The sequence below is a fragment of the Eubalaena glacialis genome, chromosome 5, assembly GCF_028564815.1.
Source record: "Eubalaena glacialis isolate mEubGla1 chromosome 5, mEubGla1.1.hap2.+ XY, whole genome shotgun sequence".
NCBI lineage: Eukaryota > Metazoa > Chordata > Mammalia > Artiodactyla > Balaenidae > Eubalaena > Eubalaena glacialis.
Window position 1 is genome coordinate 39594966 of NC_083720.1, and position 15024 is coordinate 39609989.

The following is a 15024-nucleotide window of genomic DNA, read 5'->3' on the forward strand; positions in this document are numbered from 1 at the left end:
GCTTAAGGACACGTTTATCCCATGAACTCCAGTCTTCCAGGACAGACAGTTCAACATGTCACTCCCCAACTAGGCAGCATCCTGGATAAAGTCCAAGCTCCTTTGCCAGGTACCCAAGGTTTCTCAACATGTGATATGAACCAACCCCTCCTCTTCCAACTCACCTTCCATTTTTTTCCCCACATCTTGCCCCATATGCTGCATGATACTAACAATTCACTGAACAAAGCATGCCATTTCATGCTTCCACCTGAAGGTAATTTTATTCCACAATTTCTTCTTACTGGAATATCATTTCCTATCTTTCTACTTGTGAAATGCCACCTCCTCTAATGAGTCTTCCCAGACCAGTATCCTCTTACCAGCTCTTGCAGGATTCACTCTTCAGCCTCTGTGACACTTTTCAAGTACATTTTTTATAGCCCTTTCTTTTTTTTTAATTTTTGAATTTTATTTAATTTATTATTTTATACAGCAGGTTCTTATTAGTTATCCATTTTATACATATTGGTGTATACATGTCAATCCCAATCTCCCAATTCATCCCACCGCCACCCCCCCCACCCCCACTGCTTTCCCCCCTTGGTGTCCATACGTTTGTTCTCTACATTTGTGTCTCTATTTCTGCCCTGCAAACCGGTTCATCTGTACCATTTTTCTAGGTTCCCCATGTATGCATTAATATACAATATTTGTTTTTCTCTTTTTGACTTACTTCATTCTGTATGACAGTCTCTAGATCCACCCATGTCGCTACAAATGACCCAGTTTCTTTCCTTTTTATGGCTGAGTAATATTCCATTGTATATATGTGCCACATCTTCTTTATCCATTCATCTGTCGATGGATGCTTAGGTTGCTTCCATGACCTGGCTATTGTAAATATAGCTGCAATGAACACTGTGGTACATGACTCTTTTTGAATTATGGTTTTCTCAGTGTATATGCCCAGTAGTGGGATTGCTGGGTCATATGGTAGTTCTATTTTTAGTTTTTTAAGGAACCTCCATACTGTTCTCCATAGTGGCTGTATCAATTTACATTCCCATCAACAGTGCAAGAGGGTTCCCTTTTCTCCACACCCTCTCCAGCATTTGTTGTTTGTAGATTTTCTGATGGTGCCCATTCTAACTGGTGTGAGGTGATACCTCACTGCAGTTTTGATTTACATTTCTCTAATAATTAGTGATGTTGAGCAGATTTTCATGTGCTCCTTGGCCATCTGTACGTCTTCTTTGGAGAAATGTCTATTTAGGTCTTCTGCCCATTTTTTGATTGAGTTGTTTGTTTTTTTAATATTGAGCTGCATGAGCTGTTTATATATTTTGGAGATTAATCCTTTGTCTGTTGATTCGTTTGCAAATATCTTCTCCCATTCTGAGGGTTTTCATTTTGTCTTGTTTGTAGTTTCCTTTGTTTTGCAAAAGCTTTTAAGTTTCATTAGGTCCCAATTGTTTATTTTTGTTTTTATTTCCATTACTCTAGGAGGTGGATCAAAAAAGATCTTCCTGTGATTTATGTCAAAGAGTGTTCTTCCTATGTTTTCCTCTTCCTATGTGTGTCTGGTCTTACATTTAGGTCTCTAACCCATTTTGAGTTTATTTTTGTGTATGGTGTTAGGGAGTGTTCTAATTTAATTCTTTTACATGTAGCTGTATAGCCCTTTCTATATCGTGTTTTGATTACTCTGTCCTTGTCTGTTTTGCTGGCCAGACTCAGAGTTCCTTGAAGGCAGGGAACCCTGTCTTACTAATCTTGTTATGTTATCCTTGTGACTCACAATAAACACATATTGATTTATTGATTAAAAGTAAATAACACCATTCCATTCATCTTGCTGATCTATTTTAAAAGAATGAATCCATATGCGCCTGTGTATGTGTCCTTTAGTTTTTCATTCTGTAAGGAAAGAAGCTGGAAAGAGAAGTTTCTAGGACAGGTTATTTCAGTTCATTTCCATGGAGGATGACAAAAAGTCAATTTCAATTCAACATGTATCAACGCTCTGTGGATCTAATTTTAGTCCAGAGTTTTGCACCTTGGGTGCAAAGTATGAATTCTAGTTTCCTGATACATCTGTTCCCTTAGTTTATGCTCCCCTGCCTCAGTTAGAACTTTCAAAATTGTGTGTCTGGTTCAGATTCATTCATCGCTCTGCTGTGTGAGGTGCTGAGTTTGTTCAGACCACTCTTTTTATCTTGGACTGATTTTCCACGACTGGGAAGAATGAAGCCAATTCCTTACGTGGGAACCTCAGCCTGACTTCATTGTCTCTCCTCTTCTGTTTCCAGTGTCTTAACAACCTCATTCTATCTCATCCAGGGCATTTTCTTATTTCAGGGGGTGAACAATATTTCATGCTGCCTCAAGAAAGTCAACATGGGGTAAGGAGAAGAAATTTGACCAGGAAAAAAGAAACCTACAACCTACATGAAACATCTAACCCCATGGAATTCTCAATTCAAAGACAAATAATGGTGCTTTGGAACCATTGGCTCCCCTTGTGTTCTAGGCATAGCTCTGCCTAGAATGTACTGTCCTGAGGGCTCAGTGGACATTTCGGAGAAGCTCGAGTCCCTCATAAATAAAATAAAGGTGTTGAATTCAGGCTCCTATGTGCCTTTCAGATTTGAAATTCTGCCATTTTAAGATCTGCATCTTAATTGGGATTGACATATACACACTACTATATATCCACTTATCCAGGTGTTCTTTCATTTCTTCCAACAATATTTTAGAGTTTGCAGACTGTAAGTTTTGAATTCTATTGTTAAATGTATTCCCAAGTATTTTATTCTTTTTGATATTATTGTAAATTGTTTTCTTAATTTTATTTTTGGGTTGTTCACTGCAAGTAAATAAAAATATAATTGCTTTTGTAAAAAAAAAAAAAACGTATCTAATAAGGACCTACTGAATAGCACAGGGTACTCTGTCTACTCAATATTCTACAATGGCTTATATGGGAAACAAATCTAAAAAAGAGTGGATATATATATATATTTATAACTGATTCACTTTGCTGTACACCTGAAACTAAAACAACATTTTAAATCAACTATACTCCAATAAAAATTTAAAAAACAAGATTTTCATCTTAGATGCATGGTTATATTAAAAAGTTCAAAGTTTGTGGCAAAGGCAGCGGGAGGGAGCAGAGAGAACAGGAGATGGAATACTCCAGAGATCTGGATTTGAACCGTGACTCTGCTACCCTCAAGTTGTGGAACCCAGGGGAGGACACATGAACTCTCATGTAAAAGACGGACAACATCTCTTGCCCTGCCGATCACACAGGATCTACTTGGGGTTAAAGGGAGGAGGGCACACTTGGTAAGCCAGGCTGTGTTCACATGCCTACCAGAGATAACCTGTACTCTTGGCCTAAAACTGTCAGCTCCTATCGATCTGAGCCTTGAAAGCAGTGCTGCTCCTGTTTCTGGCTGTTTGCAGAGCATCTTGTGTGGCAGCCAGGACAGCTGGGCCCTTAATAAATACTTTGGTTGATGCTGCTGTGTCTGTGCCAACAGCCCAAATGGGCAACTTACAAGCTTGGAGGCTTCCCTAGCACTTGGTGGCTATTTGGAAAATCTACCCCTCCCATTTCAGAGCTCAGGATACTTTTATAGCAGTTCCTTGCAGGGTGGTAATATTGAAAAAAATGAAATATGCAACAACTCATTTCTCAAAAAGCCACTTTATTGTCACACCCTGTAATCCTTGCAGTGCATGGGCCGGGCAGTCAGCTGTGACTTGATGTCGCTGTAAACCTGGAAGCTTACAGAAGCTGCCTAATGTTTTCCTTTTTCTTCCCTTTGTCAACCTGCATAAAAATCAGGTTAAGAATAACCCTGGCCAAATCATAGTCTTGAATTACATAAATATATTATTTGTAAATAAACTCAGTAGGTCTTGCCTCTCCCAGATTGAACTGGTCTTATTCTGAGGCCTAGTCATCAGAAACTCCAACTGCATCCCATCCCCAGACACACACCCAGCATCCCTGGGAACTTTGTGAAACATGAGGAAAGATGACCCAAAGTCATAAGAAAACGATCTGCTACAACTGTGTTGGATATAGTACATCTGAACCATATTTATTATATTTTATTCAGAATCTGTACAATAGTTAGAAAATACTATGCATATTTTAAAATCAGCTGGGGGATCAAATTCTATTTCTGGCACTTACTAGCTGTGTCACCTTAGGAAAGTGACAATATCAGAGAAACATTTCCTATAAAATGCCCAGTGTCTAGTATATGCCCAATAATCACTGTTTTTCTTCCTTCCTTTGTGAACAGAGTTAACTTTGAAAGTGAGATTGTTGAGTCCATGTGACATTACGTGAGAATGTGGAGAATGTGGAATGTCTTAAGAGATTGAAAACAGCATATAGAGACCCTGCTAGTAAAAGAAGCATGTCTGTGTGTGCGTGTGTGTGTGTGTGTGTGTGTGTGTACACATGCACATAAGTGCATATCAAGGACCGGGGATGAGAGGGAGAGAAAATAGATGTATTTCTAAAAATACAGATTAATGTGGAACTTCCCTCGTGGCCCACTGGTTAAGAATCTGCCTTCTAATGTAGGGGACGTGCGTTCGATCCCTGGTCGGGGAACTAAGATCCCACGTGCGGTGGGGCAACTAAGCCCATGCGCCACAACTACTGAGCCCGCGCACTCTGGAGCCCACGCACCACAACTAGAGAGAAGCCTGTGCACTGCAACAAAGAGCCCGGTCCCTGCAACGAAAGATCCTGCATGCCACAAAGAAGATCCTGTGTGCCACAACTAAGACCCGATACAGCCAAAATAAATAAATGAATAAATGAATATGAAAAAAATACAGATTAATATAATGAGGATTACAGACTAAATAAATGACGGATAACTCAATGATAGAAAATATTTTTTAGCAAAATACATATAGAAATGGTTTGTGAACATATAGAGATGATCATTCCACATGGATTCTTGAAGAATTGATTATTTCTAATAAAATCTTTCCTATTTTTAGCACAGCTAATGCTGAGATAGATCAGAGATATGCAGAGAGGGAAAGTATGTGTAAATTCAACACATACTTAGTGGGGAAACATTTAACTTCTCACCATTAATTATGTAAATTCAACACATACTTTGAAAAGTTTTTGTATAGTACATTTTTAGACAAGATTGATTATATACCATAAATGGAAAAATAAATAGGATTTGTACATTTGGTCAACAATAGTAAAAAGGGGGGGAAGAAAGCAAGTTTCAATATAAAATTTACATCTTGCCAGACACTATTTTAATAACTTTCTTATATTATCTCATTTAATTCTCACTATAGCCTTGTGAGGTACCTACAAATATGATCCCATTTTGCATTAGGTGAAAATGAGGCACACAGCGAGTTAGTCACTTGCCCAGGACGTACTGCTGATAAAGGTGAGAGACAGTTCTTGAACCCAGACCGTCCAGTTCCATGACCTGCGCAGCTCCCCGCTGGAACCACTGTCTCTCAAATAATTCTCCATTTGTGCTGCTTAATGGACCATATTACCCCAAGGATGGTGCTATAGCTTGAACTGTGTCCTCCACAAATTCAAATGTTGAAACCCTAACCCCAGTACCTCGGAATGTGAAATTACTTGGAGATCGAATCTTTACAAAGGTAATCAAGTTAAAATGAGGTCATTAGGGTGGGCCCTAATATGACTGGTATCCTTATAAGAAAGGGAAACTTGGAGAGTAACACATACACAGGGAGAATGCCATGTGAAGGGGAAATGAGAGATCAAAGTGATGCTTCTACAAGCCACGGAACACCAGATATTTCCAGAAAAGCATCAGAAGGTAGGAGAGAGACATGGAACAGATTCTCTGTCACAGCCTCAGAAGGAACCAACCCTGCGCAAACTTCAATCTCAGACTTCTGGCCTCCAGAACTGGGAGAGGATAAATTTTTATTATTTTAAGCCATCTGGTTGCGGTACTTTTTTAGGGTAGCCCTAGGAAACTAAGAAGCGTGTTATTCCTCTTTGGGAATGTAGTGAAGTTGGATGAAACTGATAAAATAAAATTGTTCAAGACAAAGCCAACAATAGGATGAGATTTGGAAAAAAAAAAAAAAAAAAAAAAAAAAATATATATATATATATATATATATATATATATATATATGCATTTGCTCTGTAAATGAGCGTATAATGAGGCTAAAGTGAAGTCAGTGGATCTAAATCCACATTTCTTTGATGTAATCTCAGAAGAATGGTATCAGGACCAAGCAGGTGGCAATCCTATTTTACTCTGTGCTTGTGACGCATTGGTGGTGCTTTTTCTCTTCTGGTGCCACTTTCCAAGAAGATATGGACAAGGTGAATAAAGGTTGTCAAGTGACTAAAGCCAAGATGGATTCATTCATTCATTCATTTATTTATCCATTCAAGTTTATGCCTCCATCTATTCATTCATTCATCAATAAGTATCAAGTTTTTTCCACAAATTAGGGATACAAAAATGAATGAGATTGTTCCTACTCACAAAATATTTACAACTCAGTGTGTGGCAAGCATGGTTTGTTGTGGACTCAGAAGCTAATCCTGCCTTCTTTCTTCTTAACTAATTTTCTTATTCAACAATATTCCCAGTCCAAGCTAGATAATCACTTTTCCTTCCTTCTCCTAAGCTAGGACTGGCTCTGGGACAATTTAAAAGTCTTCAGATGGGCTTTTTCCTTCTTTTTAAATCCTATAACCTTACTAAGTTTATTTATTAGTTCTAATAGCTTTTGTGTAGGATTCATAGTATTTTCTATATAGATGATCTGCTAATAAAGACAATTTTATATATACCTTCTAAATCTAGATGACTTTTTTATTTTATTTTATTTTATTTTATTTTATCTTTTATCTTAAGTCTCTGGCTAAATCCTCCAGTACAGTGAACAAAAGTGAGGGGAAAAGACATCATTACTATGTCCCCGGTCTTAGTGGGGAAACATTTAACTTTTCACCATTAATTATGTTATTAGCTGTAGAATTTTTATGAATGCTCTCATCAGATTAAGAAAGTTCCTTTCATATCACTTTAACAAGGATTTTTAATCATTAATGGATGTTGGATTTTGTCAAATGATCTTTCCACATTTATTAAGATGATCTCATTTATTATTTTTTTTCTGTTAATATGCTGAATTACATTGATTTTCAAATCTTAAACCAACCTTGTTTTCCTGGGATAAACTCCACTTGGTCATCATGTATTACCCTTCTTGTATATTTTTAATTTCAACTTGATACATTTTCAAGTGGGCTTTCGATTTCTTATAAAAGGGATAAATATGGAGACAACAATTTGGCATCACTATTTCTCTGCTTTTTGCCTTGACTGTGGATATGATATCTGGAAACATCTCACAATTATTAAGTGAAGAAAAGTAAGAAAAATTCAAAAATCATGAAAAGCAGAGAAAAAAACTCAAAGAACCTTGGGTTCTTGATGGCATGTTTATGTTGCCAGACTAACCATGAGCCTGCCTACCTCCATATTTTTAAAATTTAAGTGAATAAATAGCAATAAGGTTTAAAGCAATATTCTTTGGACTTTCGGTTACTTGCAGTTGGAAGCATTCCTAACTGATACAAACTGTGACTATAGGCATGTAACAGATATTAGAATAAGAGTGATGCTAGAGATGCATTCAGAATCCCATGGTACTTGGAGAAGGAGGACTGGCTATGCCTGGAGAACTTAGGGAAGACCTAGTCTAGGTCTTGAAAGAAAATATGAGGATAGTTGAAGAAACTAGGGATGTTTATACTGAAAGGTGAAGAACCACATAGCCAACATTAGCTGTCCTCAATATGAGAATGCCTTTCATGCATAGGTGGGATCTGATCTGTTTTTCAAGGTCTCAAGGAAATAAAGTTGAATAAATAGATGGATGAGTGGATGGATGGATGGCTGGATTGTGGCTATCACATGAGAAAATAAAATTGACTCAAAATAAGAAAGACATCCATGACAGTGTAGCCTTAAAAACATAGTATGTCTCTATCTTGGAGCTGACCACGCACATGGAGATGACTACATAATGGATAAAAGATAGAAATGATTCAATAATCTGATAGACATTTAACAACACATTTATTTTAAGGAATTCTTCATAGTTGGCTGAAGGATTAAGTCATTGGGAGTTTCTAAGAGCTAGTTACATTTTCCTGAAAAAGGATTGCACTGATCTCATAAGATATACAATCTGCACCTATCAGTATCATGTCTTCCGGGAGAAAGCTAAAAATAATGCATCTGATGCCCAGATGTTGGAGCATGACACTATTCTGCTGTAGACAGCTCAGACTTTTGCTCGCTATTCAGCTGTGTCTAGATGCAAATGTGTATGTAAGTGGGGTAGAGGTTGTACAAGCTTATGATCTCAGTATGGAATATAATTGTCATAAAGCTTTCAAATGGTTTTGTTTGAACTAAAGGAAGCACTGGGTTGAAATACATTTTTTTAAATACTCATTTATGGCATAGACTGTCCCTCTGATGGTTTCTCCTATAGAACATTTTTATATAAAGAGCTGAGAGGTGACAGGTGTAAACAAATTACTTTTGAAAAAGAAAAGAAAATGAACTTCCAAGTCAACAGGAGTATTTCTCACAGGAATATTTCTACTTTGGCTTTTGTGTTGTTTTTCATGTAATAATGTTGTTATTGCTGTGATTTTATGCCAGGCTTAGAAGAAGCAACACCACTCTTTTCAGGCACCTGGTCACTAGAAACTGGTCTTTGAATAAACTCACGAATACTTGAACTGGGAGCCTTTACATCTGTCACAACGCCAACTGCCAACCTCATTCTCTTTATCTATAAATTATACATACATTATACCTGTGCAACATTGAATTTTCTGCAGTTTAGCACTCTTGGAAACACGTTTGACACTTGAATAAACTACTTTTGATCAGCTTAGAATACATGGCTGGCAAAAAAGGAAAATGGGAAAAAGATGAAGAGATGCTTCTCTGATTATTCTAGGCAAAGGGAAGAGAGGGGCACTATCTTTCTAATTATTAACAGAGCAGGGCAGAAGGACCGATCACAAAGGGAGAGGCAAAGAATGTCGTGAATGTAGGCTTTTCAGAAACTTGTGAAGGGAAAAAATTACACAGTGCCTTTGTTGTAAACCAAGCCTGTCTCTCAGCAAAATGAAAAGTAAGAGAGGAGACCGAGAACATTAACAGGGAGTCAAAAATTGTTTTCGGAGCACTGCAAAGCACTGTGCAATAATATGGACCATAGAACACTGGTGAATTGTGATAAAAGTGGGAAAAGATTCTGGGCCAAAAATATGCTTTTAGATTTATTTAGTGACTTCTGTAATGATAGTACAAAGTAGCAAGCATCCAGTTACCGCACTGACTGTTCTGCAGGAGAATAATGAAAACTCTGGCATCAATTCCACAGTTTGGGAATAGAGTGTACCTTTCACAAAGATGCTAGACACAAAACCCTGAATTCAGATATGTATTCAAGCCACAGTTCTGTTGCTAACTAACCTTGGGGCCACTGACAAATCTTTTAATCTCTATAAACCTTGTTCCCTCATCTGTAATATGAAGACAATAATTTATTTTTTATGGATGTCAGTACATGAGATAATATGTTCTAACTTCTAGATATAAAGTAGATGTTCAATAAATATTTATTCCTTCCTTTCTTTTCCATTAGAAATTCTGTGAGTTTAGCATCATAATTATCCATATGGGTTTATTGCGGGTTATTTGGTTAACTTTATAGGGACGCACGCGTTTATCAACAGTATCTGTGACCCATAATTTCACTGCATTGGTTGAGAGTCAAATGGCCTGTGCTTGATCTTAATTCCAAAACTTGGGCAAATTATGCTGTGTGACCTTAGGCAACCTACTTAACTTCTCTGTGCCTCCATTTTCTCAACTGTAGAATGAGGATAATGAGTAGTACCTCATAGGAATATTAGGAAGACTAAATGCTTTAATATATGTAAAGTTCTTAGACTAGAGACTGGCAAAGAATAGGCTTCAAATAAGTGTTTGTTAAATAAAATAGTTTTCGTGATTTAAATAAAAAGCATCATTACCTCATTAACAAAGCAAATGTTTACCTAACTGCCCACCCTCACCCCCCCAAACCAAATGTGATACTAATTCTTTTCCCTTCTGAAACTGAGAACCAACCAGAGGGGTTACCCTTCAGGTCTTTCGTATCGCTTCACTGCAATGTGGTTTAAAAACACGCAGAATCCATGTTCTAAACGAAAATGACACACCTGGTTTTCTAGTAAGGAAAAAATCAAGTTTACATATTATATAATTCAATGCACAACAAAACAGCCTTAGCAGGGTTGTATGAGAAGTACCATGGATCCTTCAAAGAAGACAGCATGTGTGAAAATGCCTGGTGTGTCCAGTCTCTGCCTCCCAGAAGCCATTTCCAAACCTCCGTTTCAGCTGAGAGCAAGTTTTCCAGGACGAAGCTCTCAGCCTCAGAGAGGGTGCAGATCACATCAAACTCTTTACGTGGTCAATAAACAAGAAGAAATTGCCCATTATTCTACCCATACCAGGAGAACAAAGAGTGCTTTATTAAGTTTACCTTGTGCTCCTCTCATTATGTTTTCCTTCCTAATGGTCACTGAGCTGTGTAACTACCAGTGGTTATAGAACAGATAATAAAGCTTATTAGCCTAATAGCCTGTGAGGAACAGCAGGAGAAAAATATCTGAGGCTAAATGCTCTGACAGAATCCCTGGGATTTTAATTTCAAAATGAGGCCATTGAAGGTAGGAGGGGGGTTCTATTGATATTTTGTTTGGATTGGTGCAGAATTCAGTACTAAGCCCAGAACAAATATGATAGAAGAACAACTGATTTCAGTATGCAGCAGGGTTTGACAAAAAATGTTTGGAGCTTTGGGGTAAAAAGCATCAAGAAAATATTCCTAAATATCATTGCCCTGCATGAGAGTCAGGCTTGTCTGTTGGTGAAGGAGGAGGCAAAGGAATGGTGTGACTTCAGACCTACCAGAAGGAAGGCATTAACATTTCCAAAAAAGCTATTACATGACAGGCATGCGAGACCCTGACACTGAGGAGATAAAAATAATCTCTATAATTATCCAGGCTAAAAATTCATCAGGAGTTCCACACATGAGCTTTGAATGGTGGGCATGTCTATAGCTGGTATAAATATTACTCTCCAAACTCAGGTTTGCAAAAATTGGCCCAGTACTTTTTTTTCCCCCTAAAATCAAATGAAATCTGATACTATGTACCACCTTGCCAGGCTGGTGGAAAATGTAATGGAAGTCATTCTGGTCTGCTCCTGACTGGGCAGCATGAAATGCCCAGCTAGTCTTGTAGGGAACTAGGTACTGGGTAAGTGTCTCTGTGTCCTCGGGGCTTTGGTCTACACAGGTCACTATGAATGTACTCATTGTCCAATGTTTGAACTTCTTTTCAAAGTTATGTCTTGCTGCTTCTATGTCAAGCCAGGGCACTGAAGGTCTTTCCTAAGGCTGGGAACCTGATAATTTCTTTTGGAAATGTCCTTGTGTGATTTCACGATCAAGATTGTACAAGTGTAAGGGGGGATGGGTGGGAGGAAGGGATAATTAGGGAGTTTGGAATTGACATGTACACACTGCTGTATTTAAAATGGATAACCAGGGCTTCCCTGGTGGCGCAGTGGTTGAGAGTTTGCCTGCCAATGCAGGGGACACGGGTTCGAGCCCTGGTCTGGGAGGATCCCACATGCCGCGGAGCAACTGGGCCTGTGAGCCACAATTGCTGAGCCTGCGCGTCTGGAGCCTGTGCTCCGCAACAAGAGAGGCCACGATAATGAGAGGCCCGCGCACCGCGATCAGGAGTGGCCCCCACTTGCCACAACTAGAGAAAGCCCTCGCACAGAAACGAAGACCTAACATAGCCATAAATAAATAAATAAAATAAATAAACCCAAAGTTTAAAAAAAAAAAAAAAAGTAAGCTGAAATATTTTAAAAAAAATAAAAATAAAAATAAAATAAAATAAAATGGATAACCAACAAGGACCTACTGTGTAGCACAGGGAACTCTGCTAAATATTATGTAACAACCTAAATGGAAAAAGAATTTGAAAAAGAATAGATACACATACATGTATAACTGAATCACTTTGCTGTACACCTGAAACAATCACAACAGTTTTAATCAACTATACTCCAACATAAAATAAAAAGTTAAAAAAAAAAAAAAGAAAAAAAGAACATGAAACTGAGAAAACAAAAAAGAGAAAAAAATAAAAGGTTATACTAGCCTAATAGAGTGAATTAGGAATTTATTTTAAGACTTGTCTGTAACACCTTGCTTTCTTTTTATTTTGGCAGGAAAAAAGGCAGGGGAGAATTTTGGCTGTAGATTAAATTTATAAAGTATTTATTAGGTGGCTCAGATTTTCTACTTCTTCTTTAGTCTATTACAAGGTTTCTCAATCTTGGCACTATTGACATTTTGGGCTGGAAAATTTTTTATTGTTGAAGGCTGTCTTGTGCTTTGTAGGATGTTTAACAGCATCCCAGTTGTGACAACCAAAAATTGTCTCCAAACATTGCCAAATATCCCCTGGAGGGAGGGCAAAACTGACCCTGGTTGAGGACCATGGGTATGACCTGTGTAATTATAACACTTACCGGATAGTGCTAATGTGAAAATTCAGAGAATGTTAATTGCTCAGATCATTGTCTGGTTAAAAGAAAATTGTCAATAAATGTTGGTACTTTCTATTAATTAGTTTTTCAAGATGGAGTCATCAAGACTTGTCCTTCTGGGTGAGAAGAATGTGTGTGTGTGTTCCACCCACATCCCCCATTTGAAAGTAATGCAATGGACAAGTTATTAACACTGTTTTGGCCTGGCAGATGTTAGAAATGAGAACTTGGTTTGTGTTTTATCACTTTTTCTTTATATTTATATGTATGGAGTATATAAAGCTCTCAATTCAAAATAATCAGGGCTATAACCATGCAGAGTAGAACAAATTGATCCTGGGAAGGATTCTTCCAAAGAGAGATGCTTAACATGAAAACGTTGACTTTTACAAGTTTAAACTGTGCTGTTGGACCCATAGAGTGTGATTTATTTTCTTGGAAGGACAAAGGCTAAAATTAAATGTCATCACATTAAATCCTTGGCTGCTAAGGTAATGTCAATTGCATCTTTGCCTGTTTCCTCATTGTGCTATATTTTTGGAATTTCATAGATCTCCATGAAAAATAGTCTCTGTCCAACATGAGGTTAGTTTAGAAAAAATTGTGTCATGGCCAGGACCTCATGGAATGAAAAGTTACTGTTCTTGGAAGGATACATGATAGAGGAGAAACAACATGTTCTTTCAGTTTCCTGCCCTGTCACTATCGCTGGAACTCTGAGAAAGTATTGAAACTTTGTGAACCTTTATTTCCTCCTTTTACTTCTGAAAACTCTGCTTCAGAGGATAATGGAAAAGGATAGCATTCTGCTGGTCCAAGAGGTAGAATAAGATCATTGGAAGGGTGTTTCCTAGATCTAGTGTCTTTCACATCATCAGGTGATGACTGAGGGGTTTTGAAGACCAATGACCTGAATGTCATGAATGTCATCTGTCTTTGCTGCATCCTGGTTGTGTGACCTTGGTCAGCTTAACTTCTCTGTGCACTAGCTTCAGCTCTGCCCAGTGAAGGCCCTCTTAGCTACTTCTTCCAGTGCTCTTGTGAAGATCCAAGAGTTACACAAGTCCTTAGAATGGTGTCTAAGAAACCTCAGTGCTCAAGAAATAAATTAGCTTCTATCGTTATAGTTATTATTGCTGTTGTTACTGTGATCAACCTTGAGTCCTCTCTGCTTCCACCCCAACAGTCCTGCAAATGAAGTGGGGCATGCATTCCTAACAATTACAAATTACTTATGCTCTCTGAAAGCATTTCACACACGTTAAAGACATTTACTCTGGTTTCAAATTGGAGTGACTTGCTTTCCCAAGGGGCAGTGGCTACTGTGTAGCATCCTTTTGGAAAAAAAAAAATAGCAGACATTGCCAGCCTCAGAGATTCAGGAAAACAGAAAAGAACATTGGGGTCCCATTTCCATGAGATTCCATCGGTGAGACAGTAGTGGCCTGCCGATTCCCATTCTGTCCTCTGTGCTCTTCCCCACCAGGGGTTGGGAAAATTGCAGAAGCAGGGAGCCAGTGGAACTATACACGGTTGTCCCCTGGAAGATTGATGGGTTTCTTTTCACGGTCCCAAAGCTCAGACTGTTTCCCTCCCAGATGGGCTAGGTAACCCCCGCCCCGGCTTCCAGGGGTTGAGAACAACGCCTGCACATCACTCAGGAAGAACCTTAGAGAGCCGCTAATGTGGAAATCGGAGATCTACAGCTCTCCAGGAGGAATTCAGAATGGAAACCCCACAGTGTCCCGCGAGAAGAAGAGCCAGTGCCAGCTAAGCCCATCTGGGATTCCATGAAGGAGGCTGCTTCCTCCTCCTGCCTGAGATGCTGGCGGCTACAGAGCACACAGCCTTAGGTACATAGCATAGTCCTAAACAGAACTTGTCGGAACGTCAAGGGCTTTGTCAGATTTACATAGGTCTTTTTAGGGTGATCTCCTAACAAGAATTATATTTTCAGCTTGCTGAATATGCTGAAGTACTAAGCTTCGATTTACACAGTGCACGTTTCTAAGTAAAAGTTATCATGAAATTAAAATGGATCTGTACACAGGTAACAAGGAAACACACAAAAGTCTTTTTTTTCTCCTTATCTTTATAGAGAATGATGACTAAATTCATCATAATAGTAATCGTTAAATGCAAATTATTTAGATGTTTCCTTAGGAAACAATATGTGTATGTGTGTGTATGGTGAAAACAGTAGTGTAAACATATGGTGGTAACAACAGTTCAGGACAAAACATCAGGATACCTCGGTCCCATGTCTTCCACCACTAAGTTTTTCCTTACCCTGGGGTCCTTC